This window comes from Pan troglodytes, chromosome 3 (genome assembly GCF_028858775.2).
Source record: "Pan troglodytes isolate AG18354 chromosome 3, NHGRI_mPanTro3-v2.0_pri, whole genome shotgun sequence".
Classification (NCBI taxonomy): domain Eukaryota; kingdom Metazoa; phylum Chordata; class Mammalia; order Primates; family Hominidae; genus Pan; species Pan troglodytes.
Genome location: NC_072401.2, coordinates 185,013,655 through 185,034,012, shown reverse-complemented (window position 1 = coordinate 185,034,012; position 20,358 = coordinate 185,013,655). Strand labels below are relative to the sequence as shown.

Below are 20,358 nucleotides of genomic sequence, written 5' to 3'. Positions count from 1 at the left end.
CGAGATCGCACCACTGCACTCTAGCCTGCGCGACAGAGCAAGACTCCATCTCAAAAAAAATAAAAAAATTAAAAAAAAAAAGTGCTGTGTTAGAGAGGAGCTAAGAGAAACCAGAAGTCATTTGCAAAAAATAGGCATATGATATAGTCTGGTAACATAACAGCCAGAGGTACCGTTTTATCCATTTCGGTGTGCATGTTTGTACAAGCATCAGAAACCAATGACACAGATCCTAAAGCAAAGTCACAACAGGCTTATTCTGAAACATGCTGGATTACCACCACAGATTACGCAGGACACAGAGGCTGTGCTGGGGCAGGTTTTTTGTGTCTTCTGTATGGAGTTTCTGCCAGATGGGGGCTAATCATGCAGTAGCTTGAGTTTTTCTTAATGTGATAAACACCCAGCATTGCTAGCACCAGAAAGTGTGTGTTCACTGTTGTGTAAGACAGTTAAACAACAGAAAGTTCCTTCATTTTAATCTGGTTATATGCCCGAATCTCTAATCAAGAAATAATTCAGCTATAGGAGCCAATTAAATTACTATAAAACATGCCTTCATCTGTAAAACATTCATTTTCCCCTCAAATGTAAAATTTAAAGTAAAATGTCACTGTTTTTGATAGGCAGCTCCACCACCAGTCTCTGATATTTTATATCGTTCAGTGCGGGCATGGCTTTTTGTTCTGGAGGTCTCAGAAGGGATGGGCCAAAGACAATTCCAGGGTTCTCCGCATTCATAAGATTCTCGTTTTCATGGAGCGTCATTCTCTTTAGACACGCCATCAGGGATCAGAGGGTTTCACAGTGAGCAGGTGCCAGTAGTTTCAATGCTTCATGAAGGGTTTCCAATTACTAGGATCCGTAGTTTTGGCAGATTCTATAAACTTACGGTAGATATCATGCGTAATTAGTGAAACTGGCAAATCCCTGAAGTGCAGTTTCGGAGTTCCAGTGATAATGTTGATATCTTCGTATGTGTTCACAGAAATAGCTGCTTTCTCACCATCTGTCAAAAGCTGTCTTGACATCAGTTAAGTCACTAAATCCTGATACATGGTATGGCCCTTCAGAATTGGGCTTTCAGACTCAATCTCCCTGTTGCACATGTCTGCCACCCTTGGCTGCTTAGCAGTGTGTGCTTTTGACAAGCATTGTAAGGTCACAGCTGGACACGTTGGCATGCCTCAAGCCTGGCTTCCAGTCATTTGGGACCATGTTGGGTCACTGCTTGTGAACACTGAAATCAATCCACACAGTTCACTCCCTGAGCAATGAGACCATACATGAGGATGGCACAGTATTCATGCCAGCGTGGGCCTCTCGATGCATGGACCTTGAAATTGTGAACCTTTTCTTATTTTGGAATTTGCTTGTTTTCTTTCAGAGTTGCTCTCCTAATGAGTGATGTCACCCTTTTCTCCGACACCTCATCCTGGCCTATAGAATCTCACCACGTGTCTCTTTCAGGACTGGCATATATTTTTTGCAAGCAGACTCTCTGTTTAAGGTTGTGCATCCTATGTGCTCATAAACTGGGCTTATCATCATCTTGGCAATGTATTCTGCTGCCTTGTTTCAATATAGAGAGTAATCAAGCCATCAGTTACCAGACTGTGGATGGACACACAGTGTTTCTTCCCAGCAAAGTGATTTCCATTGCACTAGAACCTGAAGTTTCTTGTTTGACTTCCCAATCTGAAAGCTAAAGTGTAGGGCCCCGGCTGTTGCTGCCTGTCCCCATGATGTATCTCCCTCAGCCACACTCAAGAGCTGGTCAGCTGCTTCTCCAGAGATCATGCCGTGAAACTCTCTTCCATGATACTTTGGGCTGTTTTCTCCCTTGAAAGTACAGATAATCCTTCGAGGATGAGGGGCTTCCTGTTGTAGCTGATATAAGTAAGATTTCCAAATAGGAAATTGATTTTCATCTGTATCAAACAGGGTCAGGGCCGATCTTTTTTTTTTCCCCATAGACTCAAGAACATGGATAGCATCACAGCATTATTTGCAAAAAGACTCTACTAGAAAACAAGACTATTGCCCCACATTTTTTTCGTTTTTGTTTTTTAAATATTGAGTTGGTCTTGAACTCCTGGCCTCAAGCAATCCTCCTCCTTTAGCCTCCCAAAGTGCTAGGATTATAGGCCTGAGCCACTGCACCCAGCCATAGCCAGGTATTTTTTTTTAAATGATTGCCCAACTTATTTTGTTATTTACTTATTTATTTAGGATGTAAACAACAAACATTTATTTTGCGCAGTTTTGGAGGCTGGGCACCAGCAGACTGGTGTCTGGTGAGAGCATCCTCCTGGTTTGCAGATGGCCATATTCTCACCACGTCCTCACACAGCCTCCATGAAGCCTATTTGCTCCTTCTGGAAGCTTCCCAGGGGTCTGATGAGAAAATCACTAGCATGTGTGCTATCGTCATCTTCTCTTCCTCTACCTTTTTGAGCAATTCAACAAATTCCTTGAAGGATTCAGTGATGTTAATGTCATCATCAAGTCAGAGTATCTCCAATGAAATCAAACTGAAATGACCACAGCATCTGGGAACATTTCTGACCTGCAGAAGAGTAATGCTCACCAGCTCATTATAAAGGATATTACAAAGGATCCAGATGAAGCGATGCATGGGGTGAGTATGGGGGAAGGGGCAGAGAGCTTCCATGCCACCCTCCAGGGACCTCCACATGTTCAACTATTGGGAAGCTCTCCCAACTTATTTTGAACATATTTTTGTTTTTTTGAGATGGAGTCTCTCTCTGTCACCCAGGCTGGAGTGCAGTGGCACGATCTTGGCTCACTACAACCTCCACCTCCCGGGTTCATGCCATTCTTCTGCCTCAGCCTCCTGAGTAGCTGGGACTAAAGGCACCCACCACCATGCCCAGCTAATTTTTTGTATTTTTAGTAGAGATGGGATTTCACCATGTTAGCCAAGATGGTCTCGATCTTCTGACCTCATGATATGCCCACCTCAGCCTCCTAAAGTGCTGGGATTACAGGCATGAGCCACCGCCTGAATAATTCTTTATGATAGTGCATGTATACCTGAAGGAACCATTGGATAGGCAGTTGTTAATGTTTGAAAAACAGAAGCTTACACATAGCTTACAAAAAATAGCTATGTGTAAGAGCATGTGGGGGAGTCCTCACTGGAACTGTGGTCTTCTGCAGTCCACAGTGCAGAAGCAGGGCAGGCCCAACAGAAATGTATTTGCTAGGGTCTGGGGAGCTTCCCAGAAAGGGGCTCAGCCTGGGTTTCTGCTGGAGAGCTCCATGGGCAAAGGCTGGGGAGCTTCCCAGAGACACTCATCCGGAGAGAACAAGAAACTGGCCCCAAAGAGGCCCTGAATGCCGGGGAGGGTGGAGCTCTTACTCCAGCCAGTTCCTGGCCCAGGCTACTGCACACACATGAGCCTAGAGAGAGAGAGAGAAGGTCAGAGTGAAAACCAGAAAGCTCTGCCTCCATACGCTCTATCAACTACTGGGGCTGGGCAATAGCACCTTAGGACCCACGCCTGTTGGGAACAGGCCCCCCAAATCTGGCCATAAACTGGCCCCAAAACTGGCCATAAACGAAATCTCTGCAGCACTGTGGCATGTTCGTGATGGCCATGACACCCACGCTGAAGATTGTGGGTTTACTGGAATGAGGGCAAGGAACACCTGGCCCACCCAGGGCAGAAAACGGCTTAAAGGTGTTCCTAAGCCACAAACAATAGCATCAGTGATCTGTGCCTTAAGGACATGTTCCTGCTGCAGATAACTAGCCAGAGCCCATCCCTTTATTTTGGCCCATGCCTTTGTTTCCCGTAAGGAATACTTTCAGCTAATCTATAATCTATAGAAACAATGCTTATCACCGACTTGCTGTCAATAAATATGTGGGTAAATCTCTGTTCAAGGCTCTCAGCTCTCAAGGCTGCGAGATCCCTGATTTCCCACCCCGCACCCTATATTTCTGTGTGTGTGTCTTTAATTCCTCTAGCACCACTGGGTTAGGGTCTCCACGACTGAGCTTAAGGGAGGAGACCACCCCTCATATTGTCTTATACCCAATTTTTGCCTCCAAAGATAAAAGAAGTAAAAACTAAAAGGCAGAAGTGAAATCCACAAGCAGACAGCCCCGCGCCACACCCTGGGCCTGGTAGTTAAAGATCGAGCCCTGACCTAATCGGTTGTGTTATCTATAGATTACAGACATTGTATAGAAAAGCACTGTGAAAATCCCTGTCCTGTTCTGTTCTAATTACCTGTGCATGCAGCCCCCAGTCACGTACCCCCTGCTTGCTCAATCGATCATGACCCTCTCACACGGACCGCATTAGAGTTGTGAGCCCTTAAAAGGGACAGGAATTGCTCACTTGGGGAGCTCGGTTGTTGGAGACTTGAGTCTTGCCAAAGCTCCTGGCCGAATAAAGCCCTTCCTTCTTTAACTTGGTGTCTGAGGGGTTTTGTCTGCGGCTTGTCCTGCTACAAGCTGGTCTCGGCACACTTCCCTTGGAGGAGCGTGGAGTTCACTGCTCCACAGGTTTGGAACCATGAGAACTCAGGGCATCAGTGACATCCCTACAGTTGTGCCCTGGGGACATCAAGATGAGGCATGGTGCTTGGCAACACAGTGGCAGCTCTAGTAGGAAGTCCTAGAGCTGGCTGGGCATAGCGGGGACTCCTCTGTGTTAGCAGAGTTAGCAGCTCTGCTGACAAGCGTGCACTCTTGTGTTAGCAGGTGGAGGCAAGAGCCTTTGTAATTATTCTTTACATTACCTCCTCCAGACACGGGAGGCCTAGGAAAACTCGGGTTCCATCACCTGCTGCCAATCATCTATGCCTTGGAAATAATGTTATCAGTAGTGGTTAGGTTTCCAAATGAGAAAAGAAAGAAGGAAGGGAGGGAGGGAGGGAGAGAAGAAGGAAGGAAGGAAGGGCTGCTTTCTCCCATAATCAATTATATATTTGTTAAACACTACACACAAATAGTTCTTTTTGTTTCTAAACCCATAAAATATATTTTGCAACCAGATAACTGGCCTGCAGTGCCTTCACCCAATCAGCCAAGCTGTTCCCCCTAATCTGAGGGGTGAATGCAGAGCTTACTTAGGGCTGTGCCCATTACCCAGTCCCTGAAATGCACCTTTACGGCCTGGGAGAGGAGGGAGGGGGTGTGGAGTGAAGAGTCCCAGCACCAAATGACGGGCACAAGGAGCAGTCAGGCAGGTACGAACTAGCTAAGGTCTATTGGGCATCTTTAGTAGGTCTCATTTGATCCTCCAAATATTCTCATCTAGAATGAGAAGAGGCTCAGAGAAGGTAAGCAAGTTGCAAAAGTCACACAGGTAGTATCAGAGGTCACCAGCCTGGAGGAAGAGGAAGGGCGGGAGCAGCTGAGGCATCTGGCGGTGGGCAGGGACACCCCGGGAGATCAGATCGCAGAGGGGGGTGGCAGAGAGGTGGGGAGTGGGGGATGGGGCAGCACCGCAGGGGCCGGGCGGGGTGGGGGTGGAAGGGGGTGGGGCACGTGGGGACCCCCACAGAGCCACTGCGCTGGGGGCGGGTAAGGAAGAGGGCGTGTGGGAAGCCTGGGCACTGGGCAGAGGTGGACAGTGGGGCGGGGGAGGAGCGGGGGAGCAGAGGCGAGGAGGAGGGACCCAGGTGGGGAGCGCAGGAGTTCCTGCTGTGGTCTTCGCAGAGAGGCCAGAATAAGAGATAAGAAAGTCAAGGTGGATGGAAAAGAAGGAAAACGGATCATTCCCGGCAACGTGGGTGAGCTGGGCGGGGCGGGGAGCCGGGGTCGGGGGAGCGGGGGCCTTTATGTGAAGTGGAGTCAGTCAGGCACAGAAAGACGGGCCCCGCGTGCTCTCACTTCTGTGGAAGCTGAAAAAGTGGGCCCCAGAGGGTCCACTTGGAGGGCAGAATAGCGCAACAGCAATAACACAAAAACAAAAACAAAAAGGCTGAGTTTCATTCACATTGGAAGGACATGTGAATCGTGTGTCCCCAGACAAGCCTTGCCCCTGCTAATAAACGTGGTCAAATATTCCACTTTTATTACCTTTGAAGAAAATTACCCACTGAATGTTTCAAAGCCTGGAGTCTCCAGGCCAATACCAATTATTGTAATTGTCCTTAAAGGATTAATTGCTTGAGTGTTTTAGTTTTTATTTTATAGAGAGGATTTCTTCTCCCCACCCCCACCTTACAGACTATTCAACACGGGATACCAGTATCCTAAGGACTACGCGTTCCAGGAATTCCCTACGGGGTTCTCAGGACCTGCAGCTAGTGTTAAAAAGATCATTAAGAGCAGAACATCTCTTCCTTCCCTGGAGCTCCTGCTAATTTGTGTTTAAAGACCTAGACTCTAGCAGAGTTCATCTTTACAGCGAGGTAATATATTATTTACGTGGACTCCAGACACCAGAACATCTATAAATTCACACATAGCTAACCTTCTTCTCCTCCTTCCTTTCTTTCCTTATTAAGCAAATTCAAGACCTGGTCTGTTACCCGATATAAAGATCTTTCAACAGCTTCACCCAGAATTTCTTTAAGAGGAAAATAGAAAACAAGGGACTTGGCGATTTTTCATTTAATGTGAAGCACCCTTGCAGGCTTCCGAGGAAGTGTTTACGGGTAGGTGATCAAATGGGTAAATGATAAAAACGCGAAGGAAAAATGCATTATTGGCATTTTGTCTGTTGGAGTTATATGCAAATTGCAGAAGAGGAATTGGATTCCAAGGGGTAAAATCTTCCAGAATATAACAAGGTATTCTGAAGGATTTCCAGGGATTAAAGAGTGAGCACATGAACAAAACCAGTCTAAAAGGCAAAAATGATACTGTTAACAGTATGTGAGTTCATTAACATGAATTGACAAATTGCATATCGCTAGGAATTCCTAAGCAAGGGTTTCCAACCAAGGAATAAAACTCTGCACCTGCTGTGGCTTTTTCTGGACTTCCTGCAACAGCTCAGGGACTCCCAGGCCAGCTTGCCTGAGCCTTCAGATGTCTGGGGCCCCTCAAGGTTTCGCCCCAGGCTTAATCCAGCTGAGGCTACATGATCCCTTGACTCTCAGGGACAGGAAGCAAGTGAATCTCTTAATTACACAGCAGTGAGAAACTGAGACTGGGTGTAACTGGGGAGGTCTGTTGGGATCAAACCAGTTTAAATCAAACTAGCTAGAGGAGTCAACACGAGCACTTGTATGTGAATGTTTAGAGCGTTGTTAGTCATAAAAGCCAAGAAGTATTAATAACTCAAATGTCCACCAGTTGATGAATGGATAAAGCGGGTGTGGTATATTCATACGATGAAATAGTATTCAGCACCAAAAATAAATGAAGTGCTGGTGTGTATTACAAGATGAATGAACACAAATTAACACTATCAGGAATGAAAGCGGAGTTATGGTTGCTACAGATCCTACATTAAAAGAATAATAAGGGAATATTGTGAAAAACTTTATGCCAACAAATGTAACAATTTATTATTATTTTTTAATTTTAAGATAGAGTCTCACTTTGTAGCCCAGGCTGGAATGCAGTGGCACAATCTCAGCTCACTGCAACCTCCACCTCCCAGGTTCAAGTGATTCTCGTGCCTCAGCCTTCCGAAAAGCTGGGATTACAGGTGCCCACAACCATACCTCGATTTTTTTTTTTTTTTTTGTATTTTTAGTAGAGATGGGGTTTCACCATGTTGGTCAGGCTGGTCTCGAACTCCTGGCCTCAAGCGATCCACCCACCTCAGCCTCCCAAAGTGCTGGGATTACAGGCGTGAGCCACTGCACCTGGCCCAAATGTAACTATTTAGATGAAATTGAATAAACTCCTTGAATAACATAAAAACTGGCACAGGATGAAACAGATAATCAGAATAGCCTTATGTCTACTAAGGAAATTGAATTTATCAAAAACTTCACAAAGAAAACTCCAGATCCCGCCAGCTGTGGTGGCTCATGCATGTAGTCCCAGCACTTTGGGAGGCCAGGCGAGAGGATTACTTGAGCCCAGGAGTTTGAGACCAGCCTGGGCAATATAGTAAGACTTAATCTCTACTAAAAATAAAAAAATTAGCCTGGTGTGGTGGCGTGTGCCTGTGGCCTCAGCTACTTGGAGGCTGAGTCAGGAAAATCACTTGAGCCCAGAAGCTTGAGGCTGCAGCAAGCCTTGATTGCACCATGCGCTCCAGCCTGGGTGATAGAGTGAGACCCTGTCTCAAAAAAGAAAAAAGAAAAAAGAAAAAAAAGACAACTTCAGGTTTATGTTATTTCACCAGTGAATTGTATCAAATACATAAGAAAAAAAAACCCCAAAACCTCTTTTTGAAAAATAGAGAAGGAAACACTTCCAACTCATTTTATGAGGCCAGCATAGCTCTAATATCCAAATTAGACAAAACATAAGCAAAAAAATTAGGAGCCAATATCCCTCATGAATATAGACAAAATCCTCAACAGAATATTAGTGAATAAAATCCAGCAATATATAAAAAAAACATCATGACCAAGTAGGTTTTATCCCAGCAGTGCAAAGTGGATTTAACGTTCAACAATCAGTGTAATCTATCACATTCACAGAATAAAAGAGAAACACCACAAGATTATTTCAATAGATGCAGAAAGAGTATTTGGAAAAAATTCAATATTCATTTATGATTTTAGAAAATGCAAACAAACAAAAAACTATCAGCCAGATAGGAGAAAAGGAAACTCTCTCATTCTGATCAAGGGCATCTATAAAAAACCCAGAGCTAACATCATACTTAATGGTGAAATACTGAATGCCTCTCCCTAAGATCAGGGACAAAGTAGGATGCCCAGTGTCTCCATTTCTACTTGAGGTCTAGCACTTGCAATAAGGCAAGAAAAGAAAAAAAAAGGCATAAGGAGCAGAAAGCCAAAAGGTAAGATCACCTCTGTTTGCAGATGTAAGTAAATGGTGGCTGTTATTTGGGATGCGGAATTGAAGATAGTCCGTGTGAATGCAAAGTCAGCCTGTGAGAACCCTCTGCCGAGGGTGTCTGAACTGGAGCCTAGCTCAGAACTTGAAAGCTCCATAAACCACTCTGCATGGAGTTCCTGCTATCACAGAGGTGCTGCACTTATGTGGGCTGAGGTTTGGGGCACTTATGGAATCCACAGTGTTTGTCCCCTTCATGGTCTACAGAATCTCATGACAGGCACCATGCAGGTCTCCCTGTGCTGTGGAAGCACTGGCTCTAAATCAGCTTCCGGGCGGTTATTCTAGCCTTTCAGCTTCGTAGGCCTAGATAATGTTGTAAGTTTTGCCTCAAACAGTCATATGCATTTGCAAGAAGTTAAAAGGGGAAATTTTCTTTTATATGTAGCCACACATTTTGAGTGTTTTTCATTCCTTCCTGGAAATCTGAGTTTCCATGAGATGTAATTTTCTTTTTTGCCTGAAGAACTGACTTCAGCGTTTCTTGTAGTACAAGTCTACTGGCAGTGACTTCTCTTGGGTTTCTTTGATTTGAAGATGTATTTATTTTGCTTTCATTCTGGAGTGATATTTTTAATTAATACAGAGTTCTGGGTTGAATGGTTTTTGTTCAGCACTTTGAAGACTGTACCGCTGACTGCTGGCCTCCCATTGTTTCTGACGAGCAGTCAGTGATTACTTGAATCATCATTTTCCCAGATGTCACTTTGTCTTCTTTCAAGGTAATAAGGTTTGGATCCGTGTCCCTCCCCAAATCTCATGTTCGATTTTAATCCCCAGTGTTGGAGATGGGGCCTGGTGGGAGGTGACTGGATCATGGGAGCGTAGTTTCCATGGATGGTTTAGCACCATCCTCTCTTGGTACTATATGATGAGTGAGTTCTTATGAAATCTGGTTGTTTACAAGTGTGTGGCAGCTCTCCCCTCTCTCCCTCCTGCTCTGACCATGTGAAGCACCAGTTCCCCCTTCGCCTTCTGCCATGACTGTAAGTTTCTTGAGACCTCCCCAGAGGCCAAGCAGATGCCAGAATCATGCTTCCTGTACAGCCTGCAGACCCAAGGGCCAATTAAACCTCTTTTTTAAAAAATAAATTACCCAGTCTCAGGTGTTTTTTCATAGCAATTCAAGAACAGCCTAATACACAAGCATTTCTTTCTCTCTCTTATTTTTAGAGATAAGGTGTCTCGCTCTGTTGCCCAGGCTGGAGTACAGTGGTGGGATCATAGCTCCCTGCAGGCTCCAACTCCTGGGCTCAAGTGATCCTCCCACCTCAGCTTCCCAAGCAGCTGGTGTGTGCCACCATGCTTAGCCAATTTAAAAAAATTTTTGGTAGAAACAGGGTCTTGCTGTGTTGCCCAGGCTGGTCTTGAACTTCTGGCCTCAAGCAATCCCCCCACCTTGGCCTCCCAAAGTGTTAGGATTATGGGTGTGAGCCACCGTCCCAAACAAGGTTCTCTTTACCTCTGGTTTTCAGCATTTGATTATGTGATTCCTTGGCATGGAAAATATTTATTGTGGTTGAGGTTCTTGGATTTCCTCGAATCTGGAAGTTCATACTTTTACCAATTTTCAGCCATCTTTCTTCAAATTATATTTGGCCCATTCTGGAATCTTAACTACATGTATGTTTGACCTTTTGATAGAGTCCCATATGTTTCTGAGGCTCTCTCTCTTTTAAATCCATTTTCTCCCTTTTCTTTACATTAATTAATTTCTATTAATCTATTTCTGCTGATCACTGACCTGTTCCTTTGTCATCTATATTCTGCTTTAAGCCCATCCAATGGATTTTTTGTTTCAGATATTATACTTTTCTTTTCTTTGGTTTCAAGTCTTACCCTTCTCTGCTGTTTAATATATTATATATTTTCTTCTGTTTTACATATTATGTTTTCTAAAGAAATAATTTCAGCTTGGTTCCTACAATGATTAATTTTATGTATCAACTTCCCTGGACCACAGTGTCCAAATGTTTGGTCAGACATTATTGCAGATGTTTCTGTAAGGATATGTTTGGATGAGATTTACATTTAAATCAGTGGATTTTGAATAAAGCATATTTTTCTCTGTACCAGTGGAAGACCTGAACAGAACAAAAAGCTGACCTCACCTGGCAGGAGGAAATTTTCCAGCAGAGCTCAAGCCTTCTTTCCCCTCAGGCCATATAGCCTGTAAATCTTTACATTTGCTTAATTTCTGCCTTTCTCTGTGAGCTCATTTTGCTTCTAGATGGGTCCCGGGTTCTTTCTTTTTGTGATCCCCTTGTCAGCCCTTCTGTACTTGTAGACCTGAGGCAATCAACGCCCATCCTTCCCTGGAGCATGCCCAGCATGGGGAAGTGTAGCTGTGGAGGAGGGCCCCACCCCTCCCGGACGTCACCTGCAGTACTGGGAGGAGAGTGAGGCCAGGGATATGGCTACAGTACCAACACCCGCACTCCACCCCATCCCAAACACCTGCACGACCAGCGCCTGCAAGCACGGAAGAGCCAGCACTTACCCCCAGCCGTATAACTTTAGAATCCCCCAAAGTGCTTTCTGATATGGGTGGTGGCTTCCCTTTCATCATTAGTGACAGGAAGGAAACCATCAGAAATATTGTATTAATAAAGATATCTTTCTGAGCCTAGTACTGAAAATATCCATCACAAAGAAAATTAGAACAAAAAATTGCAATGTGCTATAAAACATTGCTCTTTTTGAGTCTGTGAGCTCATTTTTCTTTTGAACGGATTCTTTCCATTTTTCTCATCATATTGGAGTCATTGCTAACTGAAGAGCCGCTAAAAACTTACATATTCCCACTGCACCCTTTCCCTCATTTTCTGTGGCTCTATTTTTCTTTCTGATTCTTCTCCATGGGATTTTTAGCTGCCTCTCTTCAGCGGCCTCAACACCATCGGTTTTCCTCCACCTGGTCTTTTATCACATCTCTCTTATTTCTGAAATGTTCACTGCTCAAATGTCTCACACATCTTAGAGTCTCCGAAAACATTCATAGCCAATAGCTCTTCCCTGCCTCGCTGCCTCTCACCTTTGCTGGATGGAGCTCGGAACAGCTTTCTTGTTTGGAGCTGAAGACAGAATTGAGAGCTCCTGATGCCTAATTCGTTTTCTTTCTACTCGACCAATCCATTTACCTGGACAATTTTACATTTCAGTTCTCAAAAGCTAAGGATGGCCAGAACTTTTTAAATTTTTAAAATCAGTTATTTATTTTGAGACGGGGTCTTGCTCTGTTGCCAGGCTGGAATGCAGTGGTGTGATCTCAGCTTACTGCAGCCTTGACCTCCTGGGCTCAAGCAATCCTCCCACCTTAGCCTCCTGAGTAGCTGGGACTACAGGTGGGCACCACTGGGCCCAGCTAATTTTTGTATTTTTTGTAGAGGTGGAGTTTCACTATGTTGCCCATGCTGGTCTTGAACTCCTGAGCTCAATCCATCTCCCTGCTTTGGCCTCCCGAAGTAGAGGAATTACAGGTGTGAGCCACCATGCCCGGCCTAGAACTTTTAAAGTAGAAGACTTCTTTGTCAGAGATAGCCTTTTCTTTTTCTCTAAGAGACATTCACCAGGAAATACCATTTTTTTAATTTATAATTTTTGTGGGCACATAATAGGTGTACATATTTATGGGGTACATGAGACACTAATTTTTTAAGGAAATGTGAGCAACAGTTTAGTAGGGAAGACAATCCCGCCTCTTTTCATGGGTTTCACGTGCCTGCTTTCTCCTTCACTTCTGCCAGTTAGAGGGGGAGGTTCCATCCCTCTTTGATTACGAGAAAATGCCAATTAACAAAAAGGATCAATCCTTTCTAAATCCCCAAAAATAGTGAAAAAGTGTGCAACTTTATTCTACTCCAAACACCTTTTCACAGTTTCATGGGTTAATGGATCTTCTTATTGAATTATCGAGCCAAAGCTTTAAATAAAAACATCAAAGCATCCTTTACCTTATTCTTCCCTAGCCTCAAGACAGGCCAGCCTCACAGCCCACCTCCTCATCAGAACCCTAACACCACCTGACTTGCTCCCAGGGCACACTCATCAAAACTCGCCCAGCTGCAGTGGCCTCTCAGTGCTCTTCCGCCTGACACACCAAGCAGGCTTCCCCGTGCGGTGATGTCTCGCCCTCAACTGGATGCTGTCAGTTTTTCTACAGTTCACTCACTCCAGTTCTCTCATCGTATTTTGATGCTCTGCTGAGAGAATCCAAAGTTGGGCAGATGCTTTGGTTTACAAGCCTTAGTTTACAAAATCAAAAGTGTAAGTGTTTTCTAAATCCTCAGCAATCTCTCATAATATCTGAAAAGCACGTTATTTTACTTCTGATACATTTTGGTGGTTGCACGGGTTAATGGATTCTCTTATTGAACCACAGGTTGAGTATCCCTTGTCCGAAAGGCTTGGGGGTGGGGAAGAAGTGTTTTGGTTTTTGGATTTTTTTGTATTTTGGATATTTGCATATACATAATGAGATATCCTGGGGATGGGACCCAAGTCTAAACACAGAATTTGTTTCTGTTTCACATGTACCTTATAGACATAGCCCGAAGGTAATTTAATACAATAGTTTTAGTAATTTTATGCATGAAACAAAGTTTTGACTGTGGTGGGTTTTTTTGTTTTCTGTTTTTTGTTTTTTTTTTTTTTGAGACAGAGTCTCGCTCTGTCATCCAGGCTGGAGTGCAGTGGCGTGATCTTGGCTCACTGTAACCTCCGCCTCCTGGGTTAAAGCAATTCTCCTGCCTCAGCCTCCCAAGTAGCTGGGGTTACAGGCATGTGCCACCATGCCTGGCTAATTTTTGTATTTTTAGTAGAGATGGGGTTTCGCCCTGTTGGCCAGGCTGGTCTTGAACTCCTGACCTCAGGTGATCTGCCCACCTCGGCCTCCCAAAGTGCTGGGATTACAGGTGTGAGCCACCGTGCCTGGTCAGTTTTGACTGTGTTTTAACTGCAACCTGTCAGTCTCACTTGAGGTTAGTTGTGGAATTTTCTACTTGTGGCATCGTATCGGTGCTCAAATAGCATTGAAACTTGCAAAAATAGCAGAAGCTCCTCTTGACAGGTGTCAACGTGGGGGTTTAGCAGCTGTCCGGTGAAGTGGAGCTGTGTAGATGACCAACCTGGAAAATTCAACTCTCATTTCTGTTTCTCCTTAGTTGTACCCCAGGCTGGCTGATGTCGAGTAAAGCAGGTTGGGGATCGAAGTGACCTGGATTACTGTGATTGTGAGATGTAACTTTTGAAGTGTGAGTGTCCTTAATGCTGTCTAGTATCTGTTTCTTCCTGGAAGGTTGAGAATCTAATTTTGGTCATTGTGTAATGTTCTTATTTATTCACACTATAAATTTTAGGATGCTTTGCCTTGACACCTAATTGTCTTTAAAAGGTAGTTATTTCCAACATTTCTCTTTTCTTTATTCTGGTTTGGGGCTCCTGATAAGTAGATATTACTCTCTGAATGCTTATGAGTGCCTTGGAAGCTGTACCTGTAATAAGACAGTGGTTTTATAGGCCTTACTTTATTTCTTTAAAACATAATTTCTTGGCTGGGCACAGTGGCTCATGCCTGTAATCCCAGCACTTTGGGAGGCTGAGGCCAGTGGATCATCTGAGGTCAGGAGTTTGAGACCAGCCTGGCCAACATGGTGAAACCCGGTCTCTACTGAAAATACAAAAATTAGCCGGGCATGATGGTGGGCACCTGTAATCCCAGCTACTTGGGAGGTTGAGGAAGGAGAATTGCTTGAACCCAGGAGAAGGAGGTTGCAGTGAGCCAAGATCACGTCACTGCACTCCAGCCTGGGCGACAAGAGCAAAACTCCATCTCAAACAAACAAACACCAAAATCAAAACCAGAATTTCTTACGCTACAGCTTCCTTAGGCAGAGTGTCAGCCTTGGCAAATCTGATGCCACCACAGTGCTAACAGTTCCTTTTTTTTTTTTTTTTTTTTTTCCTGAGACGGAGTCTCGCTGCCCAGGCTGGAGTGCAGTGGTGTGATCTCGGCTAACTGCGAGCTCCGCCTCCCAGGTTCATGCCATTCTCCTGCCTCAGCCTCCCAAGTAGCTGGGACTACAGGCGCCTGCCACCATGCCTGGCTAATTTTTTTGTGTTTTTAGTAGAGACGGGGTTTCACCATGTTAGCCAGGATGGTCTCGATCTCCTGACCTTGTGATCCGCCTGCCTCGGCCTCCCAAGCTAACAGCTACCTTTGAGGTTGTCCTTTGTTCTGGTTATTTATCTCTGTGCAAACCCTCACCCTGAAACCTAGTGGCTTAAAACAGCAGTATATGTTTATCTCTGAGGTTCAGTGGCCTGCCTGGGTGCAGGTGATTCTCCTTGGGTCTCTTGTGCAGCTGCCGTCAGATATTGGCTGGGGCTGGGGTCACCTGATGGCTTGCCCGGGCTAATTAAGGAGGGGTCATGAATGGGTAGGAGCGACAGAGTCCACGGTGCAGGGAGTTGTTAAATAAGACCCCAGGGCCACTGAATTGCTTCCCCACCCAGGTCAGTGAGTATTTTAGATCAGACAAGCACTTCTGAATTGTCTAAAAGTATCCTCCAGACCTAACAGAAACCAATTCACTGAATAAATTGCCCGAACCAACTCACAGAACCAGCAGATGTTTCGGGTTTCCTCTGTGGGAGCACTGCTCGCCACCCTGCTTCTGGGAGATGCGGCCTTTGAGAGATGGGAGCCTGTGGCCTCCAGGTTCGCCTAGCTAGCTCACCCAGCTACCTTCCCCCGGGCCTTACCCTCCAAGCTGGGTATAAAAGCGGGACTGACCTGGGGTGAGGCAGGAATCACCAGGCCTGGGCCTCGCCTCCCCTCCCGTCCTCTCCCTCTTCTCATCATGCACACTTTCCCTGCAAATGCCTGCCACTCTGATTCAGCCTTTGGCGTTCAGTGTGGAAGACTCGATGCTAGAAGGCTGTCTGCAGCCCCCTAGCTGTGTTGAGGGCTGTGGCATCCTGAATTTCTCCCGTCCCACTGCAGTGATGACACAGTTATTAATACTGTCTATTCATGTCTCAGTGTTACCAACATGACCTTAAACACCAAGCCAGGGCCTGTATCTGTCTTGTTCACAGTTGTATCCACAGTACTTAAAACAATTTCTAGAATACATTTCGGACCCAGTAAAAACGTGTTGGGTGAATGATGTCATGCTCAAAACCCTGTAAGTATGCATCATTTCTCCTCTTCTCAGATGGGGGCTTGAGGTTCTGGAAGGCGCACTTGCTCGAGGCTGTGCAGCTGGGAAGTTCCAGCCGTATACCAGGTCCTCTGACTTCTTGCTTCATGCTGGGGCATTACGTCCTTGTGCTTAGGGAGATGATTCCAACTGCTGGCCCTCACAAATCAATTAGCAAGCCTTTTTTTTTTTTTTTTTTTTTTGAGACAGGGTCTCACTCTGTTGCCCCGGCTGGAATGCAATGGCCCAATCACAGCTCCCTGCAGCCTCAACCTCCTGGGTTCAAGTGATCCTCCCACCTTAGCCTCCCAAGTAGGTTGAGCTACAGGCACACGTCTCCACGCCTGGCTAATTTTTGTATCTTTTGTAGAGACAGGATCTTGCCACGTTGCCCAGGCTGGTCTCGAACTCCTGGGCTCGAGCAACCTACCCACCTCGGCCTCCCAAAGTGCTGGGATTACAGGCGTGAGTCACTGTGCCTGGTCTTAGCGAGCTTTTAAAGAGGACTTTGCTCTCATCTGGGGGTACTATAGGGCAGATTTCAGCTCCAAACTGCACTGGTGCTATCGGCCTCCTACATCTTGGTATCTGTTCTGACCTTTAGTGACAGAGAGCAAAGACTACGGATATTTACTCTGGGTTTGATCTGAGAGAAGGTGACAGCAGAGATTGGTTTTAAACCATTTTAGGAGCTGGCTGGCTGTCGTCAGCTTGCTGGTCGTGTAACTGTATTGTTACCGTACATCTGCCTGGAGAGTTTAACATTGGGAACGTTTTTAAAGTCTAAAAATAAAAGTCCATAAACAAATCAAGCTACAATAATTCGCACACGATCGAATCTTTTCTGAATTCCAATAATGTGTAGCCAACGCTGACAACAAACACTGGGGTCGTGGTTTGATTTGTCCCTGCTCTGCACCCCGAGTGCATGTGCCCGGCTGTCAGCACTGCCCTTGTAAACCACCTGCCCAGGATGGGTGGATCTTTGCGTTGATTTGCTCCAGGCTCGGGATGCTGTGTGGTTCTTACGCAGACAAAGACCCAAATCTTCCCTATCAGAGCAAGAACGCAAACACCCCAAACCATCCGTGAAAACCTCACAAAATCACAAGGAAAATCCAATAATACAGGAACTGTGTTGAAATGAATCAAACACCTGAGACACTGTTCTTCCAGCGTGGCTCAGGATTTATCAGGTCTACTGAGAACAGCCTCTATATTTTCTCACTGGGCCCTATCACTAAGGGCTTCCTGCATGGAAAGAACAAAGCTCTACTATAATTAAATCAAAGAGTGATATTATTCTCCCGTGGAAATGTAAGAAGTCAGGAAGGGCTGCGGTAAGCCCTTCTGCGCTTTGGGAGGATGATTCCCACTGGCGGCAGCCCTGGGGGTCACCATCAAACTTCCTGCGCAGTATTGTTTCTTCATGGGGTCTCAGGAGGTCTGGCTCTTTCTCAGCTTGTCACTGAGCTAGAGAGGGGCTGGAAAGGGGTGGTCAGAGATAAAAATAAACAGAAAGAGGAGAAAGAGGAAGCAGGAAAAAGAGGAAGAGAAAGAGGATGGATGGTAGTGTGAGAAAGATGAAAGCCCTCATCGTCCCCAGGCTTTGATTCGTCTGCTAATCCACTGTCCCCAGGGGACTGCCCAACCTGAGCACGCACACAGTTCCTTTCCTTGGTGTCTCTTAGTACAAAGGAGACAAGTTGGCATTTTCAAAAGGGCATTGACAAAGAAAAGCAAAGAGGAAATAGTTACAGAAAAATGTTGGTAGCATACAAAAGTCAGATTTCCAGAGACAGAGGTCTGATCCTACCACGGGGAAGTTCTCGCTCCATGGCACAGTGCAGCCTCACAGGCGCAGGGGCCGGCCTCGTGCAGCGGGTGACAGGTAGGTGACAGGGCCATCTCAGGTCAGTCCTCCATCTGTCTCCTCCTTGATTCCAAGGAAAGCCCCACCCCCTAGTGCTCTTCCCCTCAGTTCTGCTTTCCCACGTGAGGGGTCACCCTGAGGACTGATGCAATGAACTTGTCCACCTTTTCATGGGACCTACCAACGCCCCCTCCTGGGAATGGCTTTCCAGGTCTGCAGGTCCCCTAGTATAACAGTAACTGAAATACAACAATTTATGATCTTCGTAGAACCATAAACACACGTTATATCCTCAGATACTAGGCTTCACACAGATTGGGAGCTCAAAAAATATTAGTTGTATGAATGAATGGCACTTTCTTTCTCAGACTGATTTACGGGGCCACATGATGGATATGCCTGTAGCCATGGATCCATCCACCTGGTGTGGGATTTGCCAACTTTCCCAGGTTCTCCCAGACTGGATCACTATTTAAACCCTTTACCGCCGGGTGCGGTGGCTCATGCGTGTAATCCCAGCACTTTGAGAGGCCGAGGTGGGTGGATCACCTGAGGTCAGGAGTTCGAGGCCAGCCTGACCAACATGGAGAAATTTGTCTCTACTAAAAATACAAAATTAGCCGGCCGTGGTGGCGCATGCCTGTAATCCTGGCTACTCAGGAGGCTGAGGCAGGAGAATCGATTGAACCTGGGAGGTGGAGGTTGCGATGAGCCGAGATTACGATGCCATTGCACTCTAGCCTGGGCAACAAGGGCGAAACTCCGTCTCAAAACAACAACAACAACCCTTTACCCTTTTCATTCCATTTTTCCACTCACCCAAAGCCTTCCACATGAACGCACTTTGTGCAGAAAGTAAAGAACAGCTATGCATTCGTCAGAAGAGGTCCAGGGCACAGCAGAGGCCTCTGCAAACTCTCAGTTGCAGGGATGGGTAGTACTCAGCAGGAGTAGCACGGGAAGCAGTCCCTGCGTGGGTGGGAGGAAACGTGATGGCTGGATGCCATGGAGCATAGTGAAGTCAGGGAGGTTTAGACAAGAAAGGCTACAAGGGACCAATTTCAGCTTCTGAACAATTTGCTGCAGGTGTGACATTTAAGCGTATCTTCGGGAAATTAAGCAATTAGCATTTTGAAATCATACACAAGTCTTCACTTGATTTGAAAATCATACACAAGTGAAGACTTACGTATGATTTCAGAATGTGAATTGCATTTTGAAATGCAATTAGGGTTGCTAAGTGTCTTCTTACAAATGCTCAGGACAACAGAAAAATAACCTTACCTAGTTGAATAATGAGTTGCTATTACACCGCAATGAGAATGTTGGCTTTTGGGATTGCCAGAAAGATGGAACAACGTGAGTTCGCAGGTTGCCTAAAGACCTGGGGCACAGGTGCTTCCATAGTGGCTGGGGGGGTACACATTAACACAAAGTTCCTGGAGGAACCACCAGCTAAGAAAAAGAAAAAGCATTATTTATTTTTTTTTTGTAGAGTCGGGGTCTCACCACCTTTCCCAGGCTGGTCTCAAACTCCTGAGCTCAAGTGATCCTCCTGCCTCAGCCTCCCGAAGCACTGGGATTACAGGCATGAGCCACTGTGCCCCACCTGCAAGAGCCTTTTTAAAAGTGCACTGGCCAGGCGCAGTGGCTCATGCCTGTAATCCCAGCGCTTTGGGAGGCTGAGGCAGGAGGATTGCTTGAGGCCAGGAGTTTGAGGCAGGCCCAGGCAACATAGCCAGACTCCATTTCAACAAAAAATTTAAAAAATAAAAATTAGCTGACCTGGTGGCACATGCTTGTAGACCCAGCTACTCTGGAGGCTGAGATGGGAGGATTGCTTGAGCCCAGGAGCTGAGGTTATGGTGCACTGTGATGGAAACTCTTGTCTCTAAAGAAAAAAGAAGTACATTTCCTTTTAACCAAAATGCTCTGTATTTCCCCATGGAAACACTCATCACACTTTAGCACCTTGTGTAATACCACCGGACTCAAAACCTCGAGGAGGGACCATGTCCGTCTTTGGGATCGTTGTTCTGTCTCCAGTGTTCATTCCAGCTGTGCGTTAGAAGACAACACATGTGTTAAAGGGTATTGAATGCATCCGTCTTCTAGGACGAATACATCCCAGGAAACAATTGGCTAAGTGTGCAGAAATGTCAGTCAAAGGTCATTTGACTTCATGGCTTCTAAAAAGTCTAAAAATGAGAGATTGGTTACATGAATTATGAGAATTTATAGAATAGAATACTATGCAACCATTTAAAATAAAGCTCCCTATTTAATGACTTGGAAAGATATTCACAATA

The 20,358-nt window shown here is 45.5% G+C and overlaps 1 pseudogene; it reads right to left on the bottom strand.

The window, feature by feature from the left end:
• Positions 1-597: 597 nt before the first annotated feature.
• LOC100611507 (N-chimaerin-like) lies at positions 598-1,974 on the bottom strand (annotated as a pseudogene).
• Positions 1,975-20,358: the final 18,384 nt, after the last annotated feature.